At 39.2% G+C, this 22,520-nt stretch overlaps 1 protein-coding gene and 2 non-coding genes across 8 annotated transcripts in view; all 3 read right to left on the bottom strand.

The window, feature by feature from the left end:
• The window catches only part of PTPRA (protein tyrosine phosphatase receptor type A), a 171,142-nt gene that overhangs the window by 131,282 nt on the left and 17,340 nt on the right, over positions 1–22,520 (bottom strand). For 2 of the 6 annotated variants that reach the window (XM_006042724.4, XM_006042727.4), the window contains exon 2: positions 263–360. The exons of the other annotated variants lie outside the window; for them this stretch is intronic. The gene's annotated coding sequence lies outside the window, so the exon portion shown is untranslated. The remainder of the gene's footprint in view (positions 1–262; positions 361–22,520) is intronic. 6 annotated transcript variants of the gene reach the window in all.
• Positions 5,001–5,083, bottom strand: LOC112578939. Its single transcript, XR_003103380.1, has one exon. It is a non-coding gene; the product is annotated as a small Cajal body-specific RNA 18 (non-coding RNA).
• LOC112578950 lies at positions 5,151–5,293 on the bottom strand. The gene has a single exon (XR_003103391.3). It is a non-coding gene; the product is annotated as a small Cajal body-specific RNA 17 (non-coding RNA).

The following is a 22,520-nucleotide window of genomic DNA, read 5'->3' as shown; positions in this document are numbered from 1 at the left end:
AAATCACAGTGACCAGGTTACAAGTCAACAGCATTTTGAGTGTCACACACCCATATTGGCATACTGTGATAGATTTTTTTCCTTTTTTTAATTACCAGTAGATAGCTGTCAAGTTAAAACAAGAAAAGAGAAAAGTTGACTCTTTTCAACGCACAGTGGACAGTGTGGATTATTTTGCTATCAAGTCAGATGAGAAAACATTGTTTATCATGCAATGACACTACAGCTTGTGGTAGAAGAAGTCAATATAGATAAACATTACCAGACTAAGTAGTCATCTCAATATTCCCAATTCACAGGAAAGCAACGGTCAAAAAAAGTAGAAAATCTGAAGTAGAATATCTCATCACAGCAGAATTTCTGGAAGAAAGAAAGGAAAGGAGTATATAAAAAAAAAAAATTACGCTGCAACAAAAGTAAATTTCCAAGAAGCTCATTTGTTAGCCAAGCAAGGAAAGTAATTTGCTAATTTTGAGTTAGTAAAAAGCACCTAGGAGTTCCCTGGTGGTCTGGTGGTTAGGATTCTGTGCCTCCACTGCTGGGGTCCTGGTTTGATCCCTGGTTGGGAAACTAAGGTTCTGCAAGCCAACTGGCATGACCAAAAATAAAAGCAAAATAAAATAATGCTTGACTGCCGGAGCTCAAGAAATGTATTCAGAGAAACTAAGCTTGAGATTATTATTAGCCTTTCAGCAAAACCAGCTGCTCCAAAGGTTGAAGACAATGGTAATAAAATTTGTCATCTTTTTTTAACGCAAATGATTTCAAGTAAATTACCCTGTCCGTTGATGAGTTAAATGTTGCTAATACAGCTCAGTTGCTGTTGTTTACTCAAGGAATTAATGCCAAGTTTAAAGTATTTGAAGGATTAGCTTCTGTGAATAGTCTGTGTGGTGAGAAACTGAGGAAATACTAATTTGGAACAAGCTGAAATAGAAAGATGAGTTATAACTGATGATGCTTGTAAAAATATATATGGAGTAGAAAAAGGCTTAGCTGGATAACTTAGAAAGCTTGTGAAGATATAAGGTGGTTGTTTATTATTTTTCATCAGCAGGTACTCTGGAAAATATCTAAATTTATCATGTTACTCGGAGAAGGCAATGGCACCCCACTCCAGTACTCTTGCCTGGAAAATCCCATGGATGGAGGAGCCTGGTGGGCTGCAGTCCACGGGGTCGCTAAGAGTTGGACACGACTGAGCGACTTCACTTTCACTTTTCACTTGCATGCATTGGAGAAGGAAATGGCAACCCACTCCAGTGTTCTTGCCTGGAGAATCCCAGGGACGGGGGAGGCTGGTGGGCTGCCGTCTATGGGGTCACGCAGAGTCGGACACGACTGAAGTGACTTAGCAGCAGCAGCATCATGTTACTGAAGGAACTAACAGTGTCAATGATGAACTTAATTCGCTGTCATGGGCTAAATCACTGTCAGCAACAGGAGCAGAATAACCTGTCTTGCCTGCTCATGTAGGAGTTTTATGGCTTAGCAACTGTAAAGTTTTACTGTGATAAAATTTTTTTAAAGCTCGGGGCTGAGATTCCAGTTTCAGAACACTAAGACCTTTTCAGTCACTATTATCACTGATGGCTTTGAAACTTAGCTTCTGTTGCAGGTTTTATAATATTTAATAAAATCAACCTAACATTATAGGGCAGAACTGGACTTACATGTGAAATCTAAACTGTAGTTAATTCATTTAGACAAAAACTATTATTCAAATCGTAAGTAATGTCAAGCTGTTTTATATACTTCCAGTGCTGTCAAAAAGTTAAAACAAAAAGTGAGATATCAATTCTCAATAAATTTGCAGTGAATACGTATTTTAGATTAAATTATAATTCTGGAAGCATTTTTAAGACTTTAAGGCAAGTGCAAAGAAAATTTCCATGTCTCAAAATCTATTTAACAGTGCAATTATGGCACTGACATCGAACCTTCAATTGAAAGTAATTAATCTACAATGTAATGATACACTAAAAGGCAAATACTAAGAGAAAACTACAATATAATTCTACAAATGTTTCCCAATGGATTAATATGCTCAATTAAAACCATATGCTTGTGGGCTGATTTCAATTGGCTATATATCTGTGTGAAGATATTTCCAAAGATGAAATTTGTAAAATCTCATTATAGATCAGCAATAACAGATGAACATTTGCAATCAATTCTGATGACAGGAAACACTAACTCTGAACCCCAATTAAGGAAAATGTATCACCATTTTTCTCATTAGCGTACCTATATTACAAAAAGTGTACTCAGTAGTAACAGTAATTATTATTACTACTATCATATTTGAATTTCATCAGTAATAAATTTGTGGAAATATATTTTCTCTCTTGTTATAAAGTACCTACATAAGAGCCTCAATTTTGCTTTTTGGACTGCAAAATCTAGAATGTTTACTCTCTGGCTCTTCATAGAAATTGTCTGATGACTACAGAAACTGTCTGATGTCTATGAAGACAACAGTCTTCATAGACATCAATGGAGAAAGGTTTTCTTTAGCCTAAGCATATAAAAGCACTACGTCTATTTCTTCCAGGGACAGGTAAAAACTTTTATCCAACACAGACAGGACCCAGGCCTGTTTGGTTACATGAAAAAACAAAGTAAAGCAGGTAATCAAAATAAATAAATATATATATATATATATATGTAACTTAATTATTTGATTTTTACTTAAACCCATTTACTTTCATACACAGCATTTTAAGTACAGATATGCTAATTAATGCTTCACATCTTCTTTCCTGCATAGATCATGTCCCTAATACATATCTATGATTTTAAATTTCAATAACTTAAGACATCTGTGAAACAATTGAGCACAGAAGGATTAGTAAGACTTTTATGGTTCTTTCCCTTAATCTTTTAAAGGATTAAATGCCCAAAACTAGTAAGAAAGTGGGGGACTAGTAAGAAAAAGGGAGGAAGGGACTCGTATTTATCCAATTCTTTCAGGATCTTCAACTTAACTTTCTTAAAAACAACTCTTTTTATATATTTCATTGGTTTATATAATATTTAATTAGGTTACAATAAGTATAACTGGCAGGTTTAGAATACACTGATCCCTGAAAGTATAAATTCAACTACTGATTGCAGAAGGCAAGGTATACTAGAGAGTAGTCTATCAGCCATGAGTGTTTGGATTATTTTAAGAATCACTCAGTATATTCTAAAGAATGAAAAGTGTAACTGGGAATTCTTTAGTGGTCCACTATAGGGGGCACAAGTCCTAACATGGTTGAGGAACTAAGACTCTGCATGCTGCGTGGCACAGTCAAGAAAAAAAAAAAAGTCTAGTTAATTCAGTAGTATGCATACTGATTTAGCATATTAAAAAGCAGAGACATTACTTTGCCAACAAAGGTCCATCTAGTCAAGCCTATGGTTTTTCCAGTAGTCACGTATGGATGCGAGAGTTGGGACTATAAAGAAAGCTGAGCGCCAAAGAATTGATGCTTTTGAATTGTGGTGTTGGAGAAGACTCTTGAGAGTCCCTTGGACTGCAAAGAGATCCAACCAGTCCATCCTAAAGGGGATCAGTCCTGGGTGTTCATTGGAAGGTCTGATGTTGAAGCTGAAACTCCAATACCTTGGCCACCTGATGTGAAGAGCTGACTCATTTGAAAAGACCCTGATACTGGGAAAGACTGAGGGCAGGAGAAGGGGATGACAGAGGATGAGATGGTTGGATGGCATCACTCAATGGACATGAGTTTGGGTAGGCTCCGGGAGTTGGTATTGGACAGGGAGGCCTGGCGTGCTGCAGCTCATGGGGTCACAAAGAGTTGGATACAACTGAGCAACTGAACTGAACTGATGCATATTCTATAATCTCATGATTATTTGAGCATAGTCTAAATTAGCAATCTTTATATATTTTCCTCCAAAACAGCCTACTATTGCAGGACCACTCATTGAATACTCCATCCTTCTCATCCAGATTTTTTTTTAATTTTATTTATTATTTATTATTGTGGCTGCACTGGATCTTCATTGTAGTGTACGGGCTCTGTGATGCAGCACGCAGGCTTTTCTCTAGCCGCAGTGCACGGGATTCTGTTGTTGCAGAGCATAGGCCCAGCAGTTACAGCGCGTGGGCTCCCAATTTGTGGCATCTCGTTGATTTTTAAATGTTATTTTTATCACATTCTAAATTCCCAGCATACCCAGGTCTGTTTCTGAACTTACTGTTCTGCTCTAAACACTTGTTTTGTCTATTCTAACACAAATGCCACGCTCCCTAAATACCTTTAACCTTCTGATATGTTACTATCTGGAGGGTCAAATGTCACATACCCTCCCCACTTCTACGGTCCTCCAACTACTGTTCTTTTTAAAAGTTTTTCAAACTTTTTTCAACTACTGAATTCATCCTTCCAAATGAACCATGCATGCAATTTTTTAAGCTCTAGAAAAGGCTCACCCCACTGCTTACAAAAAATTTGCATTAAATCTGTAGAATAACTTGGGGAGCACTGACATCTATATAATATCTTTATAATACTTTATTAGTCTCTCGCATTCAGGGACACAGCACCAATATTGAATTTATTTATCTCTTAAAAAATCCTTTATATTCTTTTAAAAAGTTTTCATTTTTTCACATTAATTTTACATATTTTTTATTAAGTTAATTTGTACTCTCCCCTATCACATAATTTTTTTAATTTAAAATTCTACTAGTGTAGCACCCCACTCCAGTACTCTTGCCTGGAAAATCCCATGGATGGAGGAGCCTGGTGGGCTGTAGTTCATGGGGTCGCTAAGAGTCGGACACGACTGAGCGACTTCACTTTCACTTTTCACTTGCATGCATTGGAGAAGGAAATGGCAACGCCTCCAGTGTTCTTGCCTGGAGAATCCCAGGGACGGGGGAGCCTGGTGGGCTGCCGTCTCTGGGGTCGCACAGACTTGGACACGACTGAAGCAACTTAGCAGCAGCAGCAGCAGCATTTAACACATTTTTTTTTTCCCCCGCCCGGTCTCAGTCCGTTCTCAAAACATGCTCCATCACCTAGTTCCCAGAACTCAGATTGCGCAGTGGTCACGTCATCATCGACCAGGGCTTGCAGGGACCACCCTAACGTCACCCAAATCTTAGCCTAACTGCCTTCCCCTAACCTCCCAGGACCCGGGTCCCTGGCCCCATTTTGTCTGACACGTTTTCATAACCCTCTCAGGCTCCGGGCCAGCGGCGCCATCAGCCATGGGGCCCGATCATATAACGAAAATACTGCGGCCTCATCCGGGGGCTGCATCGTGAACCCGGGGGCGACCCTGTCTCCTACGCCACTCTCTACACCCCAAACCTGCCAACCTCCCTGCCCCGCTTCTTGCGCCCGGGCCTCTCGGGCGGGTCCAGCCGCCTCAAACACAATTTTTAAAAATAATTTTATTTTTGACTATGCTAGGTCTTCATTGCTGTGCAGGCTTTTCTCTAGTTGTGACGAGCAGAGGCTACTCTAGTTAGTGTGTAGGCTTCTCCTTGCAGTGGCCTCTAGAGCGGAGCATGGGCTCTAGAGTGGGCTTCAGTAGCTGCAGCATACAGGCTCAGTAGCTACGGCTCCCAAGCTCTAGAGTACAGGCTGAGTAGTTGTACTGCAAGGGCTTAGATGCTCCTCAGCATGTGGGATCCTCCTGGGTCAGGGCTGGAACTTTGTCTCCTATACTGGCAGGCAGATTCTTTACCACTAAACCACCAGGGAAGCTCTTTAACACAGTTTATAAAGAATTAAGTTTTATAAGAATAGGTCATTCTCACTTCTTCACCCTTCTCCATTCACACCCCTCCAAACAGAATGTTGTCTCATTCACCTTTGAAACCTTAGCACCTACCTAGTATGTAGCAATCAATCAAACAATTACTGTTTCCCAGACTGACAAATATCTTACTAAATGTTTAAAAGGAAGAAGAAAGCAGATGATTTACTCATTCGGGATAGGGAGGACATTCCTAAATCCTCTATCACCTTGTTAACTTAAAAAGCAGTACATGTGTCAAAAGGCATCGTCCTTCCTTTTGGGGTCTTTCATAAATGAACTCAGTACAAATCATCTTTGAATTTAGTTATTTTTCAGCTTTTACAACCTCATCAATAATTCTATTCTTTATGTATAAATTTAATGGCCAATATTAGTTTAATACTTCTGATAAGTTAGGTATGTTACATAATTTAGCTCATTTACTCCCCACCACAACCCTGCTACTGCTGCTGCTAAGTCACTTCAGTCGTGAAGTGGATATTATGATGTCCCATTTTGCAGAGGGGAAACTGAAGCAGAGAGAGTGATCAATTTAGTAGATGGCTTCATAATCCACAAAATATTTTAAAGAGTACATTATTTCATATTTTTATTTCATGTGTAAATAGCATTTAGTGGGTAAGCTGAAAATCTTGTGTGTGCTCCGTTGTGTCCGACTTTGTGACCCTTTGGACGAGCTGCCAGGCTCCTCTGTCCATGGGATTTTTCAGGAAAGAATACTGTAATGAGTTGTTATTTTCTCCTCCAGGGTATCTTCCTGACCCAGGGATCAAACCTGCATCTTGGATCCACCAAGGAAAGCCCTAAGTTGAAAACCTTCATTGCGCTAAAAAAAAAAAAAAAATGTTCAGCATATCTATAACTCTTAACATTTTAAATTCATAAAGCTAAAAGCAAAAAATAAAATCCTCAAATTATACTTAGGAATGTTTTAAACTATTCTTTAAAAGGACTAACCACAGCTTCACTAGTGGCTTAGTGGCAAAAAATCCACCTGCCAATGCAGGAGACAGGGGTTTGATCCTGTCTGCATGTGGTCCAGGAAGATCCCACATACTGCAGAGTCCATGGGCCACAACTATTGAATCTGTGCTTTACAGTCAGAGAGTCGCAACTACTGAGCCCACCTGCCACAACTACTGAAGCCCACTCTAGAGCCCATGCTCTGCAACAAGAGAAGCCATTGCAATGAGAAGTCCAGGCACCACAACTAGAGAGTAGCCCCTGCTCGCTGTAACTAGGAAAAGCCAGAGTAGCAAAATGACATAGCACAGACAAAAATAAATAAATAAAAATTATTTTTTAAAAGACTAAATATTAATAATTCTATACTTTATAGTCCTGCTTAAATCAGGCATACAAATCTCTCATTAGCACTGTAGTTTTGTTTAGCAACTTGTTAATACTTAAAGTGAAAGTCGCTCAGTTGTGTTCGACTGCCTGCAACCTCATGGACTATACAGTCCATGGAATTCTCCAGGCCAGAATACTGGAGTGGATAGCCTTTCCTTTCTCCAGGGGATCCTCCCAAACCGACCTGGGATCGAACCCATGTCTTCCGAATTGCAGGCAGATTCTTTACCAGCTGAGCCACAAGGGAAGCCCAACAATACTGGAGTGGGTAGTTAGTACTTAACTGAATTGCATCTATTTGACAACATTCCCAACCCCCCTCTGGGATGACCTGGAATCATTTGGCCCCAATCTTCCCAAAATGAATTATTAAAGAATCTCATGCTTTTAAAAGAAAGGATCAGACCAATGGTGGCAGCTGCCAAGAATGAGTTTACTGCTTGGTTTCCACGACTACATCAATCTGAGACCAGTGTAAGAGAGAAGATGTATCCTTGGAAACCAACTCTTTGCTTCCCTCAATTAAGAAAAGGAGTGGAAAAAAAGAGCGAAAAGGCTTCAGAATAATTTAACTTGTGTTTAATGTGTTCACTGCGCATGATAATCAATGGCAAAAGTTCTGTCCCAATCAAATCTGTGAGAAAATTATATGATGTTAGTGGAAAATTCCAAACTGATTTTACAGAGGTTATCTTATGACCCATGAACAATTATTTTGGTTTCAGTCTTTAAAAAAAGATCACAATAGAAGCTCCACTAGTAAGAACTTCATAAATGATATCTAACTGGGAACAATATTTGGTAACCCTCAAGTGCACAACTGCATACTATCATCTGAACTCTCCACACACATCCATATACTCTAGAAGGGTCCTTTGTTTTAGGTGTCAAAAATTGTGAAATTTCAAAATGGAAGTTTTTTTTCCAAATTCAGGAAAAGACTGAATATATTTATGAAAATAACTATACTTTGTAACATATGCTGCAAGTCCATTCATCTTAACTTCACTTCCTATGAACTGCAAATGCGCTTCAGTGAAATATATTAAGTACAGCCTCACAGGTTTTCTTAAAACCAGGACCCTACTTCCCTGGAGCTATAAATATACTTCCTGTCATCAATAGCAATGGCTGGAGCAACCCCTCTGTTCAAAAGAACTAAAAATACATTTTTGTACATATCCTCTCTTCTCTACCCACCCACCATTCCAAGAGGAACTGACAGAGGGAAATGCAGAGCTGTGTAAAGTTCAGCTGAGAGCAATGCAGAGACTGCAATTTTCCTTTTAAAAAAAACAAACAAACACGCTACCTTCAACTGAATATTGTTCAGGGGAGATAGTAATCACAGCTATTACAGAGTCAAAGTAAATTTTAATTCTTTTGGAGAAGTTATTTCTGATCACAAGTTATATTTAGTTACATTAACTGTTATTTGGGGACTGGTGTCATCTAAACCATGGTAACAGAAATTCATGCATATGGGAACTATGAAAAGTGAGAATTTTCTGTATTTAAAAGGGAATCATGGAACTAAATAGTGCTCAGCCAGCACTTTCAGTGGGACTGGGGTCAATGAGACAGCCCTTGTGGTCAGGAGGTTGTTACCCACAATGGTGCTGGAGGGAACAAGTTGGAAAGCCAGGTTCTAAATGTCAGAGAAAGGAGGTACAAATTCAGAAAGAGGAAAAGACTAGAAAAAATCCATGGTATTGAAACAAAACTAAAGGTATCCAAGTGAAATCATGGCTTTCAATATTTATAGGCAGATATTGACGTCTGTGTTTGTGTATACACACGTGTCAAAGTGAAAGTGTCAGTCACTCAGTCATGTCTGACTCTTTGCAACACTATGGACTGCAGCCCGCCAGGCTTCTCTGTCCATGGGATTCTCCAGGCAAGAATACTGGAGTGGGTAGCAGCCATTCCCTTCTCCAGGGGATTTTCCCGACCCAGGGATAGACCCTGGGTCTCCTGCATTGCAGGTAGATTCTTTACCATCTGATACATATGTATATGTATAAATCACTACAAACTCTTCAACCACAAACCCCAACATCTGTGTTTCACTTTCTGCCCAATAGGGGACGTTTCTAACAATTCTCACCACCACAATGATAAAGGCACTTATCCATATTTTCCCCTCACTCCTCTGCCTCCTGACTGACCTTAGTGCTTTTCCCATGTAACCCTGCATAATAGCTTGGTGCCTGCTCCCTCTGGGGAACTATGAGCAATGAACTTCCTTCAATGGCACTGACCTCTTCATGCCATCACTCAGTCATACTTATAAATTAAATCCTAGGTACATTTAAAAACACTATCCTATCTCTAACCTCTAACAGAGCCTAGGAGCAATGACATCTCAGAAGCAAAGAACACATCTGGTATTCAGATCTTATTTCCTAAATACATCCCCTAATAAAAGGAACCAGAGCTCCCTGATAGACATCGTTGATTTTGGACTGGGGCAGTGAAAGTACAAGATGAGCATGGAAAATCTTACTGTGTAAAAAGAAAAGTAAGTGATCAAAGAATGACGGGGACATGAAAAAAGGCCTCAGGAGCCAGCCTGAAAGGGTGTCTATGGCCAAATCTAGCACAATATGAGCATCAAATAAATGGTAAATGAATAACAGGAATCCAGGAGTTCATGTTGATACGTTTAAATGATTTTTAAAATAAATTTCTTTTCTGGCTGTACCGAAATGTTACTAGCTTGGACTTTTCTCTTGTGGAGAGTAGGGGCTAATCTCTAGTTGCAGTGTGAGGGCTTCTCATTGTGGAGGCTTCTCTGCTTCAGCAGCTGCAGCATGCAGGCTCTAGAGCGCAGGCTCAAGAGTTGTGGTGCATGGACCTGACTGTTCTGCAGCATGTGGGATCTTCCCAGATCAGAGTTGGAATCCGTGATCTCCGGCACTGGCAGGCAGATTCTTTACCACTGAGCCACCAGGGAAGCTCCTAAATGATTTTAAGAGAGAAAAAAGAAACTTCCCTGGTGGTCCAGTGGTCAAGACTCCACTGCAGGGGGCATGGGTTCCATCCCTGGTCAGGGACCTAAGATCTCCCATGCCAGGCAGCAGGGTAAATACATAAATAAATAAAAAGAAAAAGGGGTAGAGAAAGCTTTTTCTTACAGTGAAATGCCAAATGAACTCAAAAGGAGTGATGAAATTTTATAAATTTTATCATTTGGTAACCACTATATTAATAACTGACTTAGGCACAGATCATCAATGAATGGGTGCTAAAACTAGTAGGTAAAAAGTGGATGAGAAATGAACTATTCATACAGCCTCAAAGTTATCATTTCACAAAAATGGATATTATTTACTTACTAGAAAAGGTAAAATATTTCTGAACTAACTGTAACTGAAGAGACATGATAACTAAACGCAAGACATGTTCCTAGATGGTTTCTGAACTGGAAATAAAAGGAGGAAAGAAAGAGGTTTTCCTGGTTTTCTTTCTAGAAGGATTGCTGTTGCTGTTTATTCTCTAAGTCGTGTCCAATTCTCTACAACCCAGAGAATGCAGACTGTAGCTTGCCGGCTCCTCTGTCCACGGGATCACCTAGGCAAGAATACTGGAGTGGGATGCCATTTCCTCCTGCAGGGGATCTTCAAAACCCAGGGATCAAACCCAGGTCTTCTGCTTGGCAGGCGGATCCTTTACCACCTGAGAAGCCCTTTTGGAGGGGGAAGTTGGGTTTTTGGTTGATCTTTTAGCTTTTTTTTTTGTTTTTGCTGTAAAAAACATAATTGGAAAATCAGTGAAATCTGAGAGGTATCTGTGAATTAGACAGTACTGTATCAATATTTATTTCCTGATTTTAATGAGTGTGCTATGATTAAACAGAAGAGTATCCTTGTTTTTAGGATATATATACAGATTTTAAAGTTACAGAGCATTTTGTCTGCAACTTATTTCTTAAATGATTCAGAAAACTTGTATAGCTAGAAGGATATAGTGACAAAGATAAGGCAATTATAGTACAATGTTAACAATTTAACATTAATAATGTGGAGAACACACTCAGCCAAACAGCAAACAACTACTAAAGGACTAAAATCATACAGGTCAATCCTTTAACCATGATGCAGTTAAATCTATTAATCCATATTAAAAAACCTCACAGTTGAAAATTAAAAGACACACTTATAAATAACCCATGGCTCAAAGAAGAAAACCACAATGGAAATTAGAAAATAGCCTTAACTGTTATTGAAAAAATTCCAACCAAAATACTAGTAATCTGATGCCATCAATGTATAAGATAAAAAGATACTACTGTAGACACCATGATCAAATTGTGTTTCATTTAAAAACTCCCTTTTTAATTAATGAAAGGTAGTTGCCAAGGGCTAGAGGGAGGGAGAATCAGAACATACTGGTAAAAGAATACAGAGTTCTAGTTGGGAATGATGAAAAAGTCCTGGAAATGGATGGTGGTGATGATATCACAACAATCAATATGAATGTACACCAAACTGTAGTAAAAATGGTATATTTTGTTATGTATATTTACAATAAAAATTACATAAAATGAGTCTAAAAGAAAAAATAAAATAATATTTTCTCATGAAGAGTTGATTAATGTAATTCATTATATTAACAATTTAAAGAAATATCATATGAACATTAAGAGACGCAGAAAAAGCATGATATACAATTCAACATCCACTTTACAACAAGGAAAAAAAGGGAAGTTCCTTAGTCTGACAGTGTCCACAGCCAAACTGCCTTAAAAGCACAGGGCAAGATTCAAAAAACTAATGCCAGATCAGATAACACGGCATAGCATATAAAATCTTGCATTCCTCTTTTAAAATTCTTTTAGAATTATTTGAAATGTAAAAGACAGAAAATGCAGTCATCTCTTCTGTGCTGATAAACACTGTTTTGATGTCAAGAACAATTACCTTAACAGAAAAGTGATTCTTTTAAGCAACTAACAAAAAAATTGGGTCCAGATCAACTTTAAAATCAAAACCATTTAGAGCATCCAACAATTTTTTAATATTTAATTTTAATAAAATCCAACAATATTTTAATATTTATTTTTATTTATATTTGGCTGCACTGGGTCTTAGTTTCAGCATGTGGGGTCTACTAATAGTTCCCTGATTAGAAATCAAACCTGGCCTCCATGCACTGGATCACCTGTGAAGCTCCCAACAGCCAACAATTCTAAAGAACAGAACAATCCTGTTTCTTGTTCAGTCACTCAGTTCTGTCTGACTCCTTGTGACCCCATGAACTGCAGCACACCAGGCTTCCCTGTCCTTCACCATATCCGAGAGCTTGCTCAAACTCATGTCCATTGAGTTGGTGATGCCATACAACCATCTCAACCTCTATCATCCCCTTCTCTTTCTGCCTTCAATCTCTTTTTTTTTAAACACATCAGTTTTAATTGTCAAGATTATTCCAGGGCAAGAGTTCACTTCCAATCACTTCTCTCTGGCTTGCATTCCTCCGTGGCCCAGCCAAGACCATTATTCCAGTTTATTCTTGAATTTGCTCTCTCCCGCCCTCCCCATGAGGCCAGTGAGAGAGGCGCGGCCCTGCTGAATCTGCAGCAGCCAATCAATTACCATCAAGTCCAACAGACTAGCCGATTGTGGCCAGCGCAGAACGCACCATCTTGCTTCGAGCCCGGAGGTGCAGACAGATGTGTGTTCTAAGCGATGCACAGGCCTCTTCACAGCACAGTGTCAGCGTCCACTGGCCTGCAGCCAGGGTAGATCTGAGGTCATAAGGCCACTCGGATGCAGTGGTGCTTCAGTCTGCAAGGTAGGTCCCTTTTTTCAGCTGCTAAAAGTCAACAAGCTGGATCAGGTCAGAGAATTTGGTGTTCCTGTTGTCAAGGCTAAAGTGTATCTGCCCATCATCCTTGCAAGGTAAGATCTGGAAATTTTTAATTTTCTGATGACGACACGGTCTGAAGACAAATGCCTTTGGATTACTCTCCTGCCTTCAATCTTTCAGTGAAGCCCAAGAATACCAGAGTGGGTAGCCTATCCCTTCTCCAGGGGATTTTCCCCACCCAGCAATCAAACCCGGGTCTCCTGCATTGCAGGTGGATTCTTTACCAGCTAAGCTACCAGGGAAGCCCAATTCTGTTTCTAGAGAAACCTTTTCCAAAAGAGTAGTCCTTATTAGAGGATTCACAAAAAAATTATGCTACCTAAAATTAGGTAATTACTGATATCTTTCTATAGCTAAAATGAATAGCCAGGTACATCAACTTTGACATTGTTTTCAGACTAAACTCATTCAAGTCATGCTCTCTTCAATTGAGAGGGTTGGAACCTGTGTATCCATTCATTTGTGGATTAGAGCAGGTGAACACTTTTCTGATAACCATCTCAGCCTTTCCTATGGTTGTTTCATGTAAATAGATGGAGTCACCATCTATGAAAACCACCATTATCTTCAGACTTCTTTATTTTCAAAGTAAGTTGGATTTGTCATCAATCAGCAACTGTACTCATGATTTCAAAGTCTTTTTCTAATCAACAAAATTCAATTATGAGAAATGACATTTAGAAAACTGCCTCTTATTTGGGCATCTGTGGACTCTGTTGAGAATAAGCAAACCTGTAATAAGGTTACGGCAAAATCACTACTGCAGAGCTTCCCTGGTGGCTCAGTGCTAAGGAATCCACTTGCCAATGCAGGAGACATAGGTTCGATTCCTGATCTGAGAAGATCCTACATGTTGAGGAGCCACAACTGTGGATCCTGTGCTCCAGAGCCTGGGAGCCACAACTGCTGAGCCCACGTGCCACAACTACTGAAGCCCACACCCCCTAGAGCCCGTGCCCCATAACAAAAGTAGCCACCAAAATGAGAAGCCCATGGACTGCAACTATAGAGTAGCCCTTGCCTGTCGTAACCGAAGAAAAGCCCAAGTAGCAACAAAGACTAGCATATGCAAAAATAAATAATTTTTTAAAAAGTCACTATGGCAGGAGTTCTCAAATTTGAGAGATATGGACTACCTTTTAAATGAAGCAAAATTTTTGACACACCTTCACTGCTAATTAAAAGTTTTATTAATGATTAAATATAAATGTAACACTGTGCTATTACACAGCTATAAAACCAAATTTATAAATATAAAAATATAAAACCAATAAGATTCAAATTAACAATATTAATAGATAATAATAAATTCAATGCTGAAATTAAGTCACCACTCATAACGTAGCTACTGTATGACCTACTACAAGTTTTTGTGTGTTTGTTTAAGCTTGGCAGGCCTAAACACATATGTCATATAACACCAATTCTCCCACCACTTCCCCATTCAAACAACTACAAGCAAGTTGCCCACTGTGCCCAGCACTACTTGGCCTTCCCTTGGTCCCACAAACTATTTACTTACAAATAAAGATGTAGCTTGATCCTAAACACACACAAACATGGGAGCTGAAAGCGTGTGGCAATAATCAGTTACAAAGTCAGCAATCTACATACTTAACGTTCAGATTATTGAAACTTCTAAAACTATTAGAGTCTACTCAGAGAAACTTCTCTCCAAAATATATCCAAGGCCTTCCATTTGAGAAACTGCACTACAGTATGACTGTAGAGGTACTATTGAAAACATTCACCGTATCACACAACACCCCTTTTAAAAGGAAAATGCCTCAAACCATAGTGCCAGGAAAGGCTGTTTTTCACTGCTGATGATAGTTCACATCTTATAAGTCAAGTCAATATCTTGGAATCTTTGGCTACTAAAACTTGAGAGCTCAATATATAGTCTTCTTTAAATAAATGCACAGGATCTAATGAACTGCACCATCATTCCCATTATTGGGTAGATAATGAACCACACACTATATTGGGTAGTCCTTATTGGGTAGATAATGAACCACACACTATAAAGTCAAAGAATACCAAAGAAAATATGCTAAACAGAATGTATCCTTCCCACCAATAATCCAGTTCCCCACTCCTCAGTAATGATTATTATTGACAAGTTTTTTTTCTTTCTAGAGAGCTCCTAAACACAACCTCTCCAGAAACACATACACAATGGCTATTATACGAACTTCAGTAAATTCCTTCAAATTTTTCTTTGAATGAACAGTATTTCCTTCACTGGTCCTAATATTTTGGAAATTAGAGTTTTTCAGACTAAATAATTTTAGGGAAAGATTTGAAACCATCAAGTCCCTTATCACTTTACAGAGGAAGAAACTGTCCCTTATTACTTTACAGAGGAAGAAACTGTGACTAGGAAAGACCTGACTGAAGTCACAATGTTAATTAGTATTGTCAGAAATAGGACTGAGGTCTGTTTATTCCAAACTCTTTCTTTATCCAAGGTCCACTCAAATTTCTTTATATTTTCCACAATTATCAGGTGATTTATGAGTCTTAACTGTATGAAATTAGAACAGGAAGTTCCCCTTATAGGGATCTTTTCTCAGGAGGCTGAACCATTGATTATTTGGAATTAAGTTTAGTCACCATCCGTACACAGATCTGTCTGCACCAAATAGAGCAACACATATCAATCATGACTAACATTCCTGGTAATTTCCAAGAAACAAAGCTGAAATTAGTGTAGCCACACAGCCCTTCAAATCATCAAAAGAGAAGGAAATGTTATAGGCTCCCACATTTTGGTTTTAATCAATATCTGTTCATGGATGAACATGTCTGTTTACTATATCCTAGCACTTTGCTCAATGATAAACACCAATGTATTGAACTCCTAATGGAATCAATAAGATGTTCCTCAATACATAATTGTCTTCAATAAACTAACAGGAAATTAGACATGAAAGTGAGTAATTAAAATACATTTAGATCAATACTTGTTATTCCAACCCCAAAAGGAGGAAAGAACAATTCCGAGGAGAATTCAGGAGACTTCACTAAGTAGGTAACATTTCACCTGGGTCTAGAAGACTAAGTAGTAGTATGGTTACTTAAGTTTTTACTTATTTAATGAGTTTAGTTTCATAAAAATAAACTAAATCATATAGGTACAGTCTTTAGCAATTACACTGAAGTTTCAAAACGGCAGCACAATGTATAATAAAAACGTTAAATATGAACTCCTTTAGATAGGCCATGGAGAAACTCCAATGTAACATGAGACCCAACAGATCTACCTTTCTCGTTCACATAAGCTGCGTGGCTTCCAAAGACATATTTGAGTTTGTATCCTCTAATTTAGTGCCAAAGATAAGGGAGACAGAAAGAGAAGAGAAGAAAAAGACATCTTAAAAACCACCTGGATTTTCAAGTCATTACAGGGACTTAGTTTTCTGTTTCAATTTTCCAATTTTGGAATCAGAAAACCTACAAAACTAGAAAATGAACAGGAAAAAGCAGGAAATAAAAAAGGACAGCTTAAGATTCTTAGTGAGGTTAGGCTCACTGAAGAACTAAGTGAACTCAACTGCTGCAATCAAACTCAAAGTCCAAGTAATATGAATCTGTGCCCAGCAAAATTACATATTATGACACATCTTGGACCACCAGGATCCTTCTAAAGTTGTTAATCTGCAAGTGTCAACGTACAGATTATAAATGTCTGGATTATCACACAATATGATTAACTGACTTGACAGAAATAAGCACAGGATCTATAACTAGATCCCCCTTTATGGATCACAGCCTTGTCCTGTAGAAGGGGCTAATGTAACTCAATGAAGCCATGAGCCATGCCGTGCAGAGCCACCCAAGGAGGACAGGTCATAGTGAAGAGTTATGACAAAACATGGCCCACTGGAGAAGGGAATGGCAAACCACTTCAGTACTCTTGCCCAGAGAACCCCATGAACAGCATGAAAAGGCAAAAAGATGTGACATTGGAAGATGAGTCCCCCCGGTCAGAAGGTGTACAATATGCTACTGGGGAAGAGTGGAGGGCAATTACTAATAGTTAAAGAAAGAATGAAGCAGCTGTGCCAAGGCAGAAATGATGGTCAGTTGTGAATGTGTCTGGTGGTGAAAGTAAAGTCCAATGCTGTAAAGAACAAGATTGCATAGAAACTTGGAATGTTAGGCCCATTAATCAAGGCAACTTGGATGTGGTCAAGCAAGAGATAGCAAGAGTGAACATCAACATCTTAGGATCAGGGAACTAAAATGGACAGGAATGGACAAATCTAATTTAGATGACCACTGTATCTACTACAGTTGGCAAGAATCTTTTAGAAGAAATGGAATAGCCCTCATAGTCAATAACAGAATCTGAAATGTAGTACTTGGGTACAATCTCAAAAATGACAGGATGATCTCGGTTCATTTCCAAGGCAAACCATTCAATATCATGATAATCCAAGTCTTTGCTTCAACCACTCTAATGTCAAAGAAGCTGAAACTGGTTCTATGAAGACCTACAAGACCTTTTAGAACTACCACCAAAAAGAGATGTTCTTTTCATCAGAGGGGCCTGGAATGCAAAAGTAGGAAGTCAAGAGACACCTGGAGTAACAGGCAAGTTTGGCCTTAGAGTACAAAATGAAGCAGGGCAAAGCTAACAGTTTTGTCAAGAGAACATACTGGTCATAGCAAACACTCTCTTCCAACAACACGAGATGACTCTACATATGGACATTCACTATACTGAAATCAGACTGATTATATCCTTTGCAGCTGAAGATAGAGAACTCTATACAGTCAGCAAAAACAAGACCTGTAATTGACTGGATCAATTCCTTATTACAAAATTCAGGATTAAATTGAATAAAGTAGGGAAAATCACTAGGCCATTCAGGTATGATCCAAATAAAATCCCTTATGATTATACAGTGGAGGTGACAAATAGATTTAAGGGGTTACATCTGTTAGAGTGCCTGAAGAACTATGGATGAAGGTTCTGAACACCATACAGAAGGCAGTGACAAAAACTATCCCAAAGAAAAAGAAATGCAAGACAAAGTGGTTGTCTGAGGAAGCTTTACAAAGATGAGGAAAGAAGAGAAGTGAAAGGAAAGGGAGAAAGGGAAAGACACATCCAACTGAATGCAGAGTTCCAGAGAATACTAAGGAGAGATAAAGTGAAAGTGAAGTTGCTTAGTCGTGTCCGACTCTTTGTGATCCCATGGAATGTAGCCTATCAGGCTCCTCAGCCCATGTGATTTTCCAAGCAAGAATACTGGAGTGGGTTGCTATTTCCTTCTCCAGGGGATCTGTCCGACCCAGGGATCGAACCTGGGTCTCCCGCATTGTAGGCAGATGCTTTACCGTCTGAGCTACCAGGAAAGCCCAAAGGAGAGATAAGGCCTTCTTAAATGAACAATGCAAAGGAATAAAGGAAAACAATAGCATGGGGAAGATTAGAGATCTCTTTAAGAAAACTGGAGATATCAAGGGAACATTTCATGCAAGGATGGGCAGGATAAAAGAAACAGTAAGGACCTAACAGAAGCAGAAGAAATTAAGAAGTGGCAAGAATACACAGAAGAACTATACAAAAAAGATCTTAATGACCCAGATAACCTTGATGGTATAGTCATTCACCTAAAGTCAAACATCCTGGAAAAGGTCAGTTTTCATTCCAATCCCAAAGAACGGCAATGCCAAAGAATGTTCAAAGTACCGCACAATTGTGCTCATTTCATATGCTAGTAAGGTTATGCTCAAAATCCTTCAAGCTAGGCTTTAGCAATACATGAACCAAGAATTTCCAGATGTCAAAGCTGGGTATAGAAAAGGCAGAAGAACCAGAGATCAAACTGTCAACATTCGTTGGATCAAAGAGAAAGCAAGGGAATTCCAGAAAAACATCTTTTGCTTCATTGACTACACTAAAGCATTTGAATATATAGATGACAACAAACTGAAAAATTCTTGAGATGGGAATACCAGACCACCTTACTTGTCTCCTGAGAAACCTATATGTAGGTGAAGAAGCAACAATTAGAACTGGACATAAAACAGCTCACTGGTTCAAAAACTGGGAAAGGAGTATGACAAGACTATATATTGTCACTCTGCTTATTTAACTTATATGCAGAGTCTATCATGCAAAATCCCAGGCTTGTTGAATCACAAGCTGGAATCAAAATTGCCAAGAGAAAACATCAACAACCTCAGATATGTAGATGATACCACCCTAATGGCAGAAAGCGAAGAGGAACTAAAGAGCCTCTTGATGAGAGTGAAAGATGCGAGTGAAAAAGCTGGCTTAAAACTCAACACTCAAAAAACTAAAATAGTGGCATCCAGTCCCATCACTTCATGTCAAATAGAAAGGGGAAAAGTGGAAGCAGTGACAGATTTTCTTTTCTTGGGCTCCAAAATCTCTGCAGATGATGACTGCAGCCATGAAATTAAAAGATGCTTTCTCCTTGAAATGAAAGCTATGACAAACCTAGACAGCATATTCAAAAGTAGAGACATCGTTTTGGCAACAAAGGTCCATATAGTCAAAGCACTGAAAAACTAATGCTTTCCAACTGTGGTGCTGGAAAAGACTCTTGACAGTCCCCTGGACAGCATGGAGACAAAACCAGTCAATCCTAAAGGAAATCAACCCTGAATATTCATTGAAGGACTGATGCTGAGGCTCTAATACATTGGCCACCTGATGCAAAGAACTGACTCACTGGAAAAGACCCTGATGCTGGGAAAGACTGAAGGCAAAAGGAGAAGGGGGCAGCAGAAGATAAGATGGTTGGATGGCATCATCAACTCAATGGACATGAATTTGACCTAACTCCAGGAGATTGTGAAGTACAAGGGAGCCTGGCATGCTGCAGTCCGTGGGGTCGCAAAGGGTGAGACATGACTTAGCAACTAAACAACAAAATACCTACATCAGTCTTGAGACAGTCAGTCAGACAATGCTGACTGGAGGAGCTGATCCTTACCTAAGAAATTATAATGTGAGGTAAAAAAGAGGGAGATGCACAGCCAGTCAGAGTCTGAAAGAGCATAGCACAGTCATGGATACAGGGAAAGGTTAAGGCTAAAAGGTTAAGAGGGGTTGGTCACAAAAGCTTGCACTGATAAGGACTTTGGATTTTATCCAGAGGATTTCAAACTGGGGAGTGCTGTGATTAGATAAGGAAGTCAAAAAGATCACTCTTGGCAGCAATGTGACACATGATCTGGAATTAGGAAATAATAATGGGCACTAATCTAAGTAAAAAGAAAACCAGAGCTGAGGGATAGAAGAGGTGGGGGAAAGCAGGCAATTTTGAGAAATATTAAAGTTAAAACAGACAGGACTATATCATCAACCATAAGAACAATGTCATTCAAGTTTGATTTACTGGGTTGTTTTACTGGTTTGATTTACTGGGTTGTTTCACTCTTCAAGATGGAGAATATAAAAATAACACATTTAAAGGGAAGAAGATGGGGTCAGTTCTGAGCCTGTTACAGGTTCCTGGGAAACTGTCCAATGATGATGAGAGGAGGTTGATGGTCATCATCCAGTGCTAAAGATGAATTTTCTCCTAATTAGCAAAGAACTGGAAGCTGAAACCCTAGGCATAGGCATGTAGCTTAAACACAAGAGTACTCTTTGGTAAGTCAAAGAGTGGTCAAAGTGAGACCTAAGGAAACTGACATGTGGCAAGAAAGGAAAAGAAAAACAAAGAAAGTATACCACAGAACTCCAGGGAAGATGGTTCAGGGAACAAATGTTCTACAGTTTATCCCATTTACTCAATTCTTCTCTTGTCTCTTCCTCTCCCATCCTTGCCACAATATCCCCACACTGAAACTCGTACAAGATAAAAATTACTCTGTGATCAATTATACAGCTAGAGCAATACTGTATCCTCATCAACTACTAGGGAGGAAAGACAAAATCAAGATCATTATAATACTGAAAACTTTATTTCAGTAAAACATTTACTCAAAGTTTACTACACACTAAGCACTTGGGGTGCACTATCTAATCCTTAAAACAAACATGCAGTAAAAGAGTACTACTGTTGAACCCATGTATTAGATAAGGAAACAGTCCCAGAAAGTTAAGGTTAAGTACTTTGCCCATGTTCACAAAGAACAGCAAGTAATGGTATGGCACAGGGCCCTGTAGGGCTCCCGGGCACAAGGCCTTTCTGTTTCTCCCATTTCTTTGATTATAGGCAATAGCTTTCATTCAGTCTCCATGACCTTCTCTGAGTTTCAGTGGGCAGATTCAAGTAGTTGCTGATTAGGGAGGGGAGGGGACGTGAGATGAGGGAGAAACAGTCAAAAGCAGCTTTTGGGCAGGGTGCTGTTTCCCCATCAACAGATATGTATAACTGCTGGGCTTCCCTGGTGGCTCAGACAGTAAAGCGTCTGCCTGCAACGCGGGAGACCTGGGTTCGATTCCTGAGTCGGGAAGATCCCCTGGAGAAGGAAATGACAATCCACTCCAGCACCCTTGCCTGGAAAATCCCATGGACGGAGGAACCTGATAGGCTACAGTCCATGGGGTCGCAAAGAGTCCGACACACTGAGCGACTTCACTTCACTTTCACTTTATGCTACTTTGCAGACACCGAAATCCCCTCCAGGTGGGAGAAGTTAAAGACGGTAATCTGCTCACAAGCATGACCCCAGACTCGTTGGATCTACCTGAAGGTTGATGATGCTGACTCCTACTTACCTTACCACTAACTCATCAGAGGAATGTCCAAGGACCTATCATGCTCTCTTTGAACAATTACTTTAAAACCTCTGTCTTCCCCAAGTGGGGACACACAGTTTTGAGGGCATTAGCTCACTGTGGCCCCCTTTGCCTGGCAAAGTAATAAAGCTACTCTTTACTACTTAACTCAAGCTTTGGCATCAGGTATAGGATATGAACTCTAGTGGCTTTCAACTCCCCAAATTAAAATAACTATGGGGGGTGGGGTGGGAGGGAGGTTCAAGACAGAGGAGGTATGTGTATACTTACGGGTGATTCACGGTGTTGTTCGGCAGAAACCAACACAACATTGTTAAGCAACTATCCTCCAATTAAAAATAAATAAATAAAATAACTATAAGGTCTGACAAGGAAAAATGAAAGAAACACAAGCCCAATCTGATTCAGAAAAAAATATTAAGAGGTTAATTTGAAAAAATACAACATAAAACACATGGAGGGTTCTAAAACAAACCTCAAACACTGATTCCCCTATTGATACCCAATTCAGAACTCTAATATAGGGAAGGGCACCTCTTAAGAACTATCCTGGAAACAAAAAGCCTTTAGTTTTCTCAATCTTGATCCTTTGACCAACAAATTACTGCACTGTGGTTCTATATTTTCAATCTAGTAACTCAGGCTCTCTTACAGATGATAAAGCTGTCCTCCTTAATTGGCTAAGTGGCATTACAACTCCAGCAGAAAAAGGTGTTAGCAACAAGATGAGGTATATCAAACTCACAGTTCTTCTGAGTTAAATTTAGGATGTGTGTTT

The sequence above is a fragment of the Bubalus bubalis genome, chromosome 14 (genome assembly GCF_019923935.1).
Source record: "Bubalus bubalis isolate 160015118507 breed Murrah chromosome 14, NDDB_SH_1, whole genome shotgun sequence".
NCBI lineage: Eukaryota > Metazoa > Chordata > Mammalia > Artiodactyla > Bovidae > Bubalus > Bubalus bubalis.
The sequence above is the reverse complement of the archived record's forward strand: the minus strand, read 5'-3'. Positions and strand labels throughout refer to the sequence as shown.